This window comes from Mobula birostris, chromosome 28 (assembly GCF_030028105.1).
Source record: "Mobula birostris isolate sMobBir1 chromosome 28, sMobBir1.hap1, whole genome shotgun sequence".
Classification (NCBI taxonomy): domain Eukaryota; kingdom Metazoa; phylum Chordata; class Chondrichthyes; order Myliobatiformes; family Myliobatidae; genus Mobula; species Mobula birostris.
The window spans coordinates 42,357,500-42,371,606 of NC_092397.1; positions in this window are offsets into that span (position 1 = coordinate 42,357,500).

Genomic DNA, 14,107 nt, shown 5'->3' on the forward strand with positions numbered 1-14,107 from the left:
CAGAATCAGGTTTATTATCACCGATGTGTGTCATGAAATTTGTCAATGTAGCAGCAGCAGTTCAATGCTGTACATGATAATATAGAAAGAATAAATAAATTACAGAATGTGTGTGTATGGATATGTTTATGTAGATTGAAAACAGTGCAAGAACAGAAATAACATATATAGAATACATCTATAGCAGTTTTGTCTGTTTTAAATTGAGAAATCAACTATCTCCAAACTCCTGATGAAACATATCCGCTGTCTTGCCCTCTTTATACTGTAGCTGCATCGATATGTTGGGACCAGGTTAGATCCTCGGAGATACTGGTATCCAGGAACTTGAAATTGTTCACTCTCTCCACTTCTGATCCCTCTATGAGGATTGATTCCTGTTCCCTCATCGTACCCTTCCTTCAATCAGCTCTTTTGTCGCACTGACATTAAGCACAAGGTTGTTGCTGCGACACCACTCAACCAGCTGGTATATCTTGCTCCTGTAAGTCCTCTCCTCTCCATCTGAGATTGTGCCAGCAATGGTTGTATCCAGCATATTTAGGTACGGCTTTTGAGCTACGCTTAGTCACACAGTCATGGGTAGAGGGGGAGTGGAGCAGTCGGCTAAGCACAATCCCTGAGGTGAACCAGTGTCAGTGTTGATCGTCAGCGAGGGGGAGATATTAATTTGAATTTGAATTAACTTTATTTCTTGTATCCTTCATGTACATGAGGAGTAAAAATCTTTGTTACATCTCCGTCTAAATGTGCAATTTACAATCATAGTAACTTATATTAATTTATAATAAATAGAACAACCAATGTAACATAGAAATACACTCAAATCAGTGTGAGTTGATCAGTCTGATGGCCTGGTGGAAGAAGCTGAGCCGGAACCTGTGTGTCCTGGCTTTTATGCTGCGGTCCTGTTTCCCGGATGGTTGCAGCTGGAATAGATTGTGGTTGGGGTGACTCAGGTCCCCAGTGATCCTTCAGGCCCTTTTCTCACACCTTTTGTTGTAAATGTCCTCAGTCATGGGAAGTTCACAACTACAGATGCGCTGGGCTGTCTGCACCACTCTCTGTAGAGTCCTGCGATTAACGGAGATGCAGTTCCCATACCAGGCAGTGATGCAGCCATTCAGGATGTTCTCAATTTTGCCCCTGTAGAAAGTTCTTAGGATTTGGGGGCCCATAGCAAACTTCCTCGACCGCCTGAGGTGAAAGCGGTGCTGTTGTGCCTTTTTCACCACTCAGCTGGTGTGTGCAGACTGCGTGAGATCCTCAGGTATGCTAATGCTGAGGAACTTAAAGCTGTTTACTGTCTACACCCCAGATCCAATAGGGGTTAGCTCATCTGCATTAATCCGCACAGATTGTGGTCTCCTGGTTAGGAAGTCGAGGATCGAGTTGCAGAGAGACCAGGTTCTGCAGCTTATTAATCAGGACTGTGGGATTGATGGTGTTAAACACTGAGCTATAGTCAATGAACTACATCCTGACACAGGCTGTGCAGATGCACTACCCTTTGGTAGGGAAATTATTCCTGATCTTTGTTCTAACAGGATGTCCTGTGTTCTGAGGCTGTGCCCTGTGATCCCAGACTGCCCCGCTATCGGAAACATCCTCCCCACTCCATTGTAGGCCTTTCTATTTTTGATAGGTTTCAATGAGATTCCCTCATTCTTCTAAAGTCTAGTGAGTACAGGCCGAGAGCCAGCAAACAATCCTCGTGCATTAACCCTTTTATTGCCAGGATCATTCTTGTGAACCTCCTCTTGACTCTCTCCTATGCGAGCACGTACCTTTTTAGATAAGGGGCCCAAAACAGTTCACAATACTCCAAGCGTGATCAGACCAATGCCTTATAAAGTCTGAGCATTACATCCCTGCTTTTGTGTTGTAGTCTTCTTGAAATGAATGCTGACGTTGCATTTGATTTCCTTACCACCAAATCAACTGGCAAGTTTATCATTAGGAAATCCTGCACATCGGAGACGTGCCTGACCCCAGCACCCAGGAGGGGATACCCCACCGTGGCATCTCTCTTGCTGCCACAGAATCTCCTGCACATCCCCTGTACTGTGAGTCTGTTGTCATCACTGCTGTGATTGACCTTTCCTCCCGCGGAGTATCGGACCGGGGTGTCAGTATCACTGACCTGACAGGCTGCTGTTCTCTGGTTTGTCACCCTCCCAGGTGTATCCAAAGGAGTGTACTTGTTGCTGAGGGTCACAGCCACAGGGAGACATTGTACTGTCTGTCTCTTCCTCTTTCCAGTCACGGTAGTCACCAAACTATTTGCATCCCAACCTCAGGTTTGACCAACCCACTGAATCTCTGGTCTCAGCATCCTGGAAGCTCCAAGTCTGTCCATCTCCAGCACCATTCCCATTTCTAGTGGTCACCCTCGTGCATTAATCCTTTTATTGCCAGGATCATTTGTGGCACCTTGTCAAAGAAAGCCTTTTGAAAGTCCAAATATATGACATCAGTGCATCCCGTTTATCCATCCTGCGTGTAATCTCCTCAACGTATTCCAACAGGTTCATCAGGCAAGACTTTCCCTTAAGGAAACCGTGCTGACTTTGTCCTTTCTTGTCCTGTGTTTCCAATACTCCTTAATAATTGACTCCAGTATCTTCCCAACCACTGAGGTCCAGTTAACTGGTCTGTAATTCCCTTTCTGCTGCCTTGCTTTGTTATATGCCTTCCCTTTTGGTTTTACATTAGCTTTGATTTCCTTGTCAGCCACGGTTGTACTATTTTGCTACTTGAATATTTATTTGTTTTTTGGAATACATTCATCCTGCACCTCCCTCATTCTCCCCAGAAACTGTTGCTGCTCTGCTGCCATCCCTGCCAGCATCTCCTTCCAATTTACTTCAGCCAACTCCTCTCTTAAACCACTGTAACTACCTTAACTCCACTGAAACACTGCTGTGTCAGACTTTACATTCTCCCTATCCAATTTCAGGTTGAACTCAATGATACTGGCTCCTAAGGGTTCTTTTACCTTAAGCTCCCTAATCACCTCCAGTTTATTCAATAACACATAATCCAGTATAGCTGTTCCCCTAGTAGGCTCAATGACAAACTGCTCCAAAAAGCCATCTGTTCGGCATTCAGCAAACTCTCTTGAGATCTATTTCCAACCTGATTTTCCCAATCGACCTGCATGTTAAAATCTCCCCTGACTCCCATGAAATCTTGAATAACATTCCCCTTTTGATATGTCTTTTCTATTTCCTGTTGTAATCTGTGGCCTACATCCCAGCAACTGTTGGAAGGCCTCTATATAACTACCATCAACGTCTCTTACCCTTGCAGGTTTTTAACTCAATTCACAAGTATTCAACATCTTTCGATCCTATGTCACATCTTTCTACTGATTTGTTACCATTCTTTACCAGCAGAGCCATGCCATCCCCATTGTCTACCTTCCTATCCCTCTGATACGTGTAACCTTGGGCATTGAGCTCTGAACTAGAAACATCCTTCAGCCGTGGTTCAGTGATGGTCACGACAATCCGTAATAGGGCAATAAGATTATCCACCTTATTTCTTATACTCCGTAAGTTGAGATATAACAGTTTCAGTACTGTATTTGCTGTCCTAATTGATTCTGCATCCCTCATGCACTGATACTCACCCTGCTGGCTGCAGTTATGTCCTATCATCTGCCTGCCCTTCCTGACCGTGTGACTGCATGCGATCTTTGCTTTCTTTACCATCCGTCCTACCCTGAGTCTTTTCACACCTGTTCCCACACCCCTGCCAAATTAGTTTAAACCCTCCCCAGCTGCTCTAACAAACCAGCAGTATGCCCACAAGAAAACTAATCTCAGGGTTGTATACGGTGACAGAAATGTATTTTGATAGTACATTTTCTTTCAGCTTTGAACTTTGTAGTAGAGAGCTGTGTGTTGTACTGGTCTGTGTCCTCACTGGCCGGTGCTGTGCTCTGGCAGCTCAGTGTGTTTGGTATACAGTGTCAGTGTTTCGACAGAAGTGTGTCCTTATTACACAATTGATCTTGTCCACCCTGGAGCTTGGTAGATTCACTGGAGATCAGAATGGTTTCTTCAGACTATTATTGGGTAGAGAATCATTCTGTGATCGTCGAGACTATTTGACCCATCAAGTTAATACCACCTCCTGCTACAACATTTCCACAGTCCCATTCCCCACTCTGTCCCCACAGCTCTGCAGGTCATTTCCCCTGAAGGACCTGTCTAATTCCTCTTTGAACACTGGTTGTTCCTGCCACCACTCTGCTGAGTCCCATATTTCCCAAGGTGAAGTCAAGAATGTCCCCCTCCCTGGTGGACCACAGATTGTTTCAGGAAACCTTTCTGAACACAAATAATGCCACATCCAAGCCTCAGTTTGTAAGGGAGTCCCAGTTACTCTGAGGAGATATTCACTCACCGGATCTACTCTGTTGTTTTTACATCATCCCATGACCTGTTAACATATCTGTTTCTGTCTCTTACTGGCTATTGAGAGGCCGGCAGTATAATCCCATCATGGTGATTGCACCTTTCTTATTCCAGATCTCTATCCAGATTGTCTTACTGGATGAGCCTCTGGGGTGACCTTGACCTTGACCTTGTGACGTTCTGCCTGATCAGCAGTACCGCTCCCCAACGTCATTCACCTTCCTCAGGACTGTCTGAATCATCTAAATCCTGGAAGGTTTATCTGTCAGTCCTGCCCTTCTCTCAGCCAGATCTCTGTAATGGATGAGTCACCATGCCATGTACTAATCCAGAATCTAAGTACGTCTGCCTTAACCATTCTACACTGCACTGATATAAACACACTTCAGGCCCTCAGTGCCACTGTGCTCATTAACTTGGCCTAACTTCACAGTGGTGCACTGGGCCAGTGGCATCAACATGGGTGATCCATCAGACTCAATAAACTGATTGGAAAGGCTGGCTCTGTTCTAGGAGTCAAACTGGACACACTGGAGGCCGTGGTAGAACAAAGGACCCGACGGAAAATCCTGGCAATTCTGGACAATGTTTCTCACCCTCTGCAGGCCACCTTGGCTGAACAGAGGAGCACCTTCTGTAACAGACTAAGACAACTCTGCTGCTCGGAAGAACGCTGTATGAAGTCATTCTTACACTGGGCCGTCAGGGTCAATAATGAGTCAACCTATAGCCGGGGAAGTGACCCCCCCCCCCATGTTCGACTGTTGGAGGTAACTTACTTTTCATTCTTTCTCTTGCTTCCCTTCTGATATTTGTATATCTGTGCACTTGTAATGCTACTGAGACATTGTAATTTATCCGTTTGCACTTACTTTCTGTGTTAATCCACATCCATCAATGCCAGTTACTGACCTCTTACTCTTCCCATCACCTGTCCTGAAGGAGAGCCCAATGATCCATGTAACTAAAACCCTCCATCCTGCACCAGCTTGTGCGCCACACATATAAATACCTTTGTATTTCTTCCCTCGCTAGCAGCTGACACTGGGATTACCCCCCCCCCCACCCCCCAACACCCCAGAGTTTCTACTTAACTTTTTCCTGAACTTCCTAAGTTCTCTTTGCAGGACTTTGTCTCTTTTGTTAGAGCCAATATGGACCACGACCTCTGGCTGCTCACCCTGCCCTTTCAGAATTGCCTGTACTTGTTCAATTCCATCCTTGGTCCTGGTACCAGGGAGGTAATGCACCATCCTGCAGTCTCTCTCCTTACCAGATACACCTGTCTGTTACCCCGGCTAAAGACTCCCCTGTCAGGAGGCTCAAGAACACAGAACAGTACAGCACAGGAACAGACCCTCCTTCCCATGATGTCTGCGCGGAACACGATGCCAAATGAAACTAAATCTTTTCTGCCTGCGTATAATTCATGTGCTTCAATTCTCTGAATATTCATGTGGTTATTTAAAACCCTGTTAAATGTCATTATCATATCTGCTTCCAACACTCCCCATAGTAGCCCATACCCGGCCCTCACCACTCTCTGTACGGGAAACAGAAATCTTACCTGTCCTATCGTCCACCTTTAAATTCTCACCGTGTCATCTTAAAACTCTGCCTTCTAATATTTGATATTGTTACCCTGGCAAAATGATCCTGCCTGTTTACCGTGTCTACACCTCTCATAGTTTTATAAACTTCTGTCAGGTCTCCCCTCAGTCTCCTTCACTCCAGGGAAAACAGTCCCAGTCGGTCTGATCTTTCCTTGTAACTCAAGCCCCCAGTCCAGGTAACATTCCTGTGAATCGTTTCTGGACCTTTCCAGCTTAATAACATCCTTCCTCTCATGTGACCAGAACTGCACAGGGTACTCCTGGTGTGGTGCCATTATTCATTTGTACAACTGTAATGTGATGTCCCAATTCCTCTCAGAGCCTTTGCCAATGAAGACAAACATGTTGTGCTCCTTCTTCACCATCTTGTCTACCTGTGTTGGCACTTTCAGGGAATTATGTACCTGTGCCCCAGGTTTCTCTTTCATCAACACTCCTCAGGACCCTCCATTCACTGGGTATGTCCTGACCTGCTTTAACTTCCCAAAATCCATCATTGTGCACTTGTCTGTCACAGTAACAACACTTCTCTGTTTCTCTGCACCAACACCCCAGCAGTAAATGTCAATGAACCATTCAGCTCTGAACCTTGGTCATATATGGTTTTATGAACCACTCACTGCACCCATCTCTATTTTGTTGTGTAGTTCAGCACCTCAACCCCTCTCTATTTCTCTCATTTACAATTTATCTCCATATAAGTCATAGTCTGACCTTTGATTCCTCCTACCATTCTACATGCCATCACACTTCACCACATTAAACTCCACTTACCAAGTATTCTACTCACCAGCTTCTTCTTATCCTATTGGAGAGACCAAATGTCCAATCACAACATGTCCCCCACCACATTCCCTGTCATTGACCTCCCTCCTCTGGGTCATTAATATCAATAATAAATCATTGATGATCCAGAACTGGTCACTGGGAAACTCGACTAGTTATATCATCCCAGTCTGAAACAGACCTGTTATTCTGTCTCAGTATGATAACCAGTCTATAGTCAGTATTAACACACTTCCTTCCCAGTACTGAGCTCTGGTCTTGTGCACCAGCCTTACATGTGGCACCTTGGCAAATGGCTCCTGAAAATCCAAAAACACCACTTTTCCAACTTCCCCTGTAAAGTCTTAAATCTCTGGTGTGTTTGTCAAACATGACTTAACATTCAACAACCCAGGTTACAGGATCCAAGACCAGGTTCCAGATGGACAGGGTGGTGAAGAGGCTTTTGGAACACTGGCCTTCAGTCAGGGCAGCGAATATAGAAGCTGGGATGAGATGTTGCAGTTGTCCAACACGTTGGTTTGGCCGCATTTCACAAATAGTGTTTAGTTTTAGTGACCCTGCAGTATGACAGACATCATTAAGCTGGAAAGAGTGCAGAGGAGATTTACGAGGATGTTACTGGATCTTGAAGGACTGACTTGTGGAAAGCGTTTTGGTCAATTTTCCCTGGAATGTTGAAGAATGAGTAATGATATTGCAGAGGTGTATAAAATTATAAGGGGCCTGGGTTGGGTCAAAGATAACAATCATTTTGCCAGTGTTGGGGAATCTAAATGATTTGCTATTTCTTGATAGATTATTGACTCCAGTACCTGAAGTGAAGTTAACAGGACTACAGTTACCTGCTTTTTATCTTCCACCCTTCTTCAACAATGGTTTTCAACTCCACGGGGACCTTTCTGTAACACAGTGAGTTTTGACAGACTTCAATGCCTCCACTTTCTCTCCAGACTTTAGTGCAGGTCGTTGGGACCTGGTAATGTTTGCTTTTAGTCCAATTAGTTTCTCCCTCGAGATGGCGGTTGTTACACATTATGGCACAATATTGAAATGTCACTATCAGATATCTGTGGGATGTTTTCTGTGTCCCCACTGTGAACACTAATTCCATGTTGGTCTGATGTTCAGTGCAGACTGGCAATCCTGCAACACCGCTGGTGCTTGACTCCATCGGTCTTCATCAGCTCCTGCATGGGCAACTGCTTGCTTTACGTTTCGTACGTCCCTGACTTGCTTTACGTATCGTACTTCCCCGGCTTGCATATCGACTTCCACAGCTAGGGTGCAATATCCATGGTCGACCCTGACCAGCAGAGAGCCATCACCAACATGTTTGCACATGGCCTCCTCTACTGCTACGACGAGGCCAAATACAGGTTAGCCGAACAACACCTCATATTCTGACTCCAATCTTTATAGAATGAACATTGATTTCTACAAATTCCGGATATCACTACACTCTGTTTCCCTCACCCCCACTTCTTTTCTCCCATTCTGATGCCATTTAACCCCTTCACCTCTCCTCACACACCCTCATGACCTGCCCATCAACTCTGTCTGGTTCTCCACCTTCTTCATGTCATCCCATGGTCCAATGTTCTCTCCCATTGGATTCCTTTCTCCTCATCTCTTTGCCCTTTCTGCCTGTCACCCAGCTCCTCAGATCATCATCCCTCCACAAACCACACGTTCCCCACCCCTCACTTGTCCTCCTCCCCCTCCCCCACCACCTTATTCTGGTTTTTGTCCCTTTCTTTCTCAGCCCGAAATTCAACGGTTTGCTGAGTTCCTCCAGCATTTTGTGCGTGTTTGCTTCAGTCTGTGTATTGATTAAACTAATCAAACTGGTACAGTGGAAGAGGAATTTGTGGAATGGTCAGAGACAGTTTCTTACAGCAGTACCTTACCCATGAACGGGCCGTTTCAGATGTAATCTGTGTAATGAGGTGGAATTAAAGAGATCTTGTGGTGAAGGATTCCTGAAGAAGTGATCACAATGTGGGAGATCTCCAGACCACAGACTGAGGGTGAACAGCAGCGTCCAGGTTTGAGATCAGGGTTTTCTTTCCACTAGATGAACTGCCAAGTATGGCTGACAAGCCCCATCTGCCCATAGCAGTTGGTTATATGACGCTAGTAAACCGATTTGCACCTTCCCCTGTCACTAGAAACAGCTCCGTTGGGCTGAGCAGCTAAGCCATATGTAAAAGTCAGGAGCTGTATTTGGTTGACAGAGGCAATTTGAGGTGCACACCATTGGCAGCATTTAGTGGGAAGTGGGAGCTTGTCCCATTACTGCCCCATCACCGGTTAAGACAGCTGTAAGTGACCAATATGTTGGTATATGAATGGGAAGCTCAATTGGAATGGGTTCTCACCAGCAGATCGTGGTTGTTGCAGCTCACAGAGCAAAGATACTTGATGCAGCGCTACCCTAATCTGCTTCTGATTAAATCTCTCATGATAATCACAGTTCCATTCTCATCTCTCTTTGATATTTCCCCTTTTGTGCTTTATCCCATCGGGAGGAACACCTGAGGATCTTGAGACCACTCCTCCCCGGATCTTGAGACCACTCCTCCCCATGTCTTCTTTCCCTCCCCCTTTCACCATCACTGTCCCTACATGTAAAGTGCCGATGAAAAGTATTCATGCCCGTTGGAAGTTTTCATGTTTTACTGTTTTACAATATTGACTCACAGCAGATTAAATTTGGCTTTTTTTTTACTGATCAACAGAAAAAGACTCTTGTGTCAAAGTGAAAACAGATCTCTACAAAGTGCTGTAAATTAATTACAGATATAAACCCAAAATAATTGCCTGTGTAAGTATTCACCCCCTTTAATATGACACACCAAATCATCACTGGTGCAGCCAATTGGTTTTAGGAGTTACATAATCAGTTAAATGGAAATCACAGTGTGCAGTCAAGGTATTTCAATTGATTATAGTAAAAATACACTACTGTTGACAGTCAATATCCTGGCAAAAACTACACCATGAAGACAAAAGGACACGCCAAGCAGCTCTGCAAAAAGCTTATTGAAAGCACAAGTCAGGAGATGGATAGAAGAAAATTTCCAAGTCACTGAATACCCTTGGAATACAGTTTAGTCAATCACCCAGAAATGGAAAGAATATGACACAGCTGTAAATCTACCTCAAGCAGGCAATCTTCAAAAACTGAGCAGCCGTGCAAGAAGGGTACCAGAGAGAGAGGCTACCAAGACACCTTTGATAACTGTAGAGGAGTTACAAGCTTCAGTGGCTGAGATGGGAGAGATTGTGCATACAACAACTGTCACCCAGGTGCTTTACCTGTCACTGCTTTATGGGACAGTGGCAAAGAGAAAGCCACTGTTGAAAAAAGCTCTCATGAAATCTCACCTGGAGTTTGTCAGAAGACGAGCAGGACTCTGCAGTCAGCTGGAAGAAGGTTCTATGGTTTGAAACCAAAATTGCGATCAGACTAAACTCTTAAGGTTGGTGTAAGGCAAACACTGCACATCATCAAAAGCACACCATCCCTACGGTGGAGCATGGTGGAGGCTGCATAGTGCCGTGGGGATGCTTTACTGCAGCAGGCCCTGGAAGGCTTGTGAAGGCAGAGGGTAAAATGAATGCAGCAAAATACAGGGAAATCCTAGGGGAAAACCTAATGCAATCTGCAAGAGAACCGAGACTTCGGAAAAGATTTGTTTTCCAGCAAGACAATGACTGCGAGCTTAATACCAAAGCTGCACAGGAATGCCTTAAGACAACAAAGTTAATGTCCTGGTGTGACCAAGTCAGAGTCCACACCTCAGTGTGTGGCTGGACTTGAAAAGGGCTGTTCACTCATAAACTCCATGCATTCTGACAGATCTTGAGCAGTTTTGTAAGGAAGAATGGGAAAAATTGCAGTGTCCAGATGTGCAAAGCTGATAGTGACCTATCCACACAGACTCATGGTTGTAATTGCTGCCAACGGTCCATCGACTAAATACTGACTTGGAGGAGGTGAATACACCTACCTGCACATGGTCCATTCCCTGTATGTTTTAGTACATTACTCCCTTACTCTTATACTCAACACCCTGACCAGTGGAAACCAGCATTCTGTGCACCTTATCCCGTTGTGTTGCCACATTCAGTGAACGATGTGCCTGGATCCCAAGATCACTCTTTACACCAATGCTGTGAAGGGGTCAGTCATTAACATTATACTTTCTTCTTTCATTTGACCTCCCAAAGTGCAACACCACATTCCCTCCCAGATTAAATTCCTTCTGCAACTACTCTGCATCTGTTTGTGATCTATATCCCACTGTGTGCATTGATCAATATTTACACTGTCCACAACTCCACCTATCTTGCTGTCACCTGTAGACTTGTAAACCGCCCATCAACATTTTCATCCAAACATCGATATATATCAGAAACAACATAATTCCCAGCATCAATCCTTGTGGATCACCACTGCTCACAGACTTCCAGCCCCACTTAGCCTTCTATGAGGAAGCCATTTCTGAATTGAAATTGCAATTTGTATTGAATCCCAGGGGTCTTTTTCAAATGCCTTACGGAGGTCTGTCCAGGTCATGTCCACAGCCTTGCCCTCATCGAGCACCAAGATGTTGGGTCTCATTCTTTTTACGTTATATGTCAATGATTTCGATGATGGAATTGATGGAGTTATTGCAAAATTTGCAGATGATATGAAGAGACAGGTGGAGGCGCAGGTATTTTTGAGGAAATAGGGAAGGACAGACAAATGAGGAGAATGGGCAAAGAAGTGGCAGGTGGAATGCAGAATTGGAAAGTGTATGGTCATGCACTTTGGTTGAAGAAATAGTAGGGTCGATTATTTTCTAAATGGAGAGAAGATACAAAAAATTGAGGTGCAAAGGGATTTGGGAATCATTGTGCAGGATTCTCTAAAGGCTAATTTGCAGGTTGGGTCTGTGCTGAGAAAGGCAAATGTGATGTTAGCATTCATTTCAAGAGGACTAGAATATAAAAGCAAAAATGTAATGTTGAGACTTTATGAAGTACTGGCAAAGTCTCACTTGGAGTATTGGGAGCAGTTTTGGGCCCTTTATGGAAGGATGAGCTGAAACAGGATGGGTTTCAAATAAGATTCTCTGAAATGATTCCAGGATTAAACGGCTTGTCATATGAAGAACATTTGATGGCTCTGGGCCGTTATTCACTGGAATTTAGAACAATGAGGGATGACTAATTAAAACCTATCGCCGTGATAAAGTCAATGTGGAGAGGATGGGAGCGTCTAAGACCAGAGGACACAGCCTCAGAATAGAATGGCGATGAGGAGGAATTTCTTTAGAGACAGTGGTGAATCTGTGGAATTCATTGCCACAGGCGGCAGCTGTGGAAACCAAGGCTTTAGGTATATTTAAGGTGGAGGTTGATAGATACTTGATGGCAGGTGCGACACAGTTATCAAATACAGAATAGCAATGGCGAAAGAAGCTTTCCAAAAATATGAAGACCATATTAACAGACAGAAAGATGAGCACGTACACTAAAAACAGAACACTGCAGTGCTACATTTATTCTATCCTGACTTATGGAAGTGAATGCTGGACCATTTCTTCAGCAATGGAAAAGAGACTAGAAGCAGCTGAATTATGGTTCTGCAGGAGAATGTTAAAAATATCATGGACCACACACACATCAAATGAAGAAGTTCTCAGAAGAGCCCAAACCAAGCAGTTCGATCACTCATACCAACAATAAGAGAAAGACAACTCAGATTCATACTACACATCATGTGGAAAGATGAACTAGAAAAACTCATACTCTCTGGAAAGATTGAGGGGAGCAAACCTAGAGGAAGACCTCGGCTTATGTACATCAAAAGCATAGCCAGGTGGCTACACATCGAGGAAATGGAAGTCATCCAAAAAACGAAGGATAGATCTGTATGGAAAACCATGGTCACCAAAGTCCGCATCGGATACGGTACCGGGACAGACAGACATATCTTATAGTCGATGTCACCACCTCACAAACCTGAAGCAACTTTGTCAAGCGCGATCTGCCCACACAAAACCATGCTGATTGTCCCTAAGCCAGCCATGCCTTTCCAAATGTGCATAAATCCTGTACCTCAATATGTAACTTGGATCTGGTCTTTAAACAAATGCCACATGTCAAATGTGGACTTGTCTGACAGTGGCTGCTCCCAATCAATGCCCCTTGGCTTCTGTCTTGCAACGTCCTAACTTGCCCTCCTGCAATTTAGTACCTGCTTACAAGATCTAATTTTATTCTTACTCATAACTAGGAAAAATATAAGATCCCAAAATATTCACTGACTCTTAGCTGTCGCCTGGCCTGGTTCATTTCCCAAAACAAATTCCCACATGTTCTCAACTCTGGTTGGGCTCTGCATAATGTTTCAAACATTCCTCAGATTCACTGAACAAATCTTGCACATCTTAGTATTAAGCAAGTTCCAGTCAATTCTAGGGAAGATAATGTCCCCCCCCCACTGGTTATTGCGGGGCTAGTGCAAACATCCCAACAGTGTAACAGCAGATTGCCTCTGTAAATGAACCCTCCAGTTTGCTGTGACATTCCCAGTGGGGTAACCTCTGCATTTTTATCCCCCCCCCCCCACTCACATGTAAAACAATCAAACCCAGGAATGTTGAGCTGCCAGACCTGTCCCTCCAACAACATAAAACTAATGTTGAAATAAACTCATTTCAGCCCATCAGTCCACCATGTTTATTAGCCTGACATTGGCTCTTGTTCTCTTCAGACTGTCTTGTCATACGTACATTCTCCAATTTGCTACTCTCGTTCAAATTCTGCCAAGTGACACCATCAAACCTCCTGGTGCAGATGTTGGTTCCCGTCCGGTTCAGAGGCAAATAGTCTTGTTTGTCCCGGTCTCCCACCTGCCTGGATCACCCATTGAGGCTAAGGTCGAAGCGTTCGGATATAGATGGTGCTTGGTACTTGGTGTCGGAGGGCTGAAGGCAGAGAGAGTTTCCTTCCTTCTCTCGTCTGCGTGAGATGTGGGACTTTCAAGAGACTTGAATTTTTTTACTGTGCCATGGCCTGTTCTCCATCAAGTTATGGTATTGTTGCACTGTTGTAACTATATGTTATAATTATGTGGTTTTTGTTAGTTTTTCAGTCTTGGTCTGTCCTGTGTTTCTGTAATATCACACTGGAGGAATATTGCATCATTTCTTAATGCATGCATTACTAAATGACAATAAAAGAGGACTGCGTGTCCTCATAATCTAATCTAATCTAATAAATCTG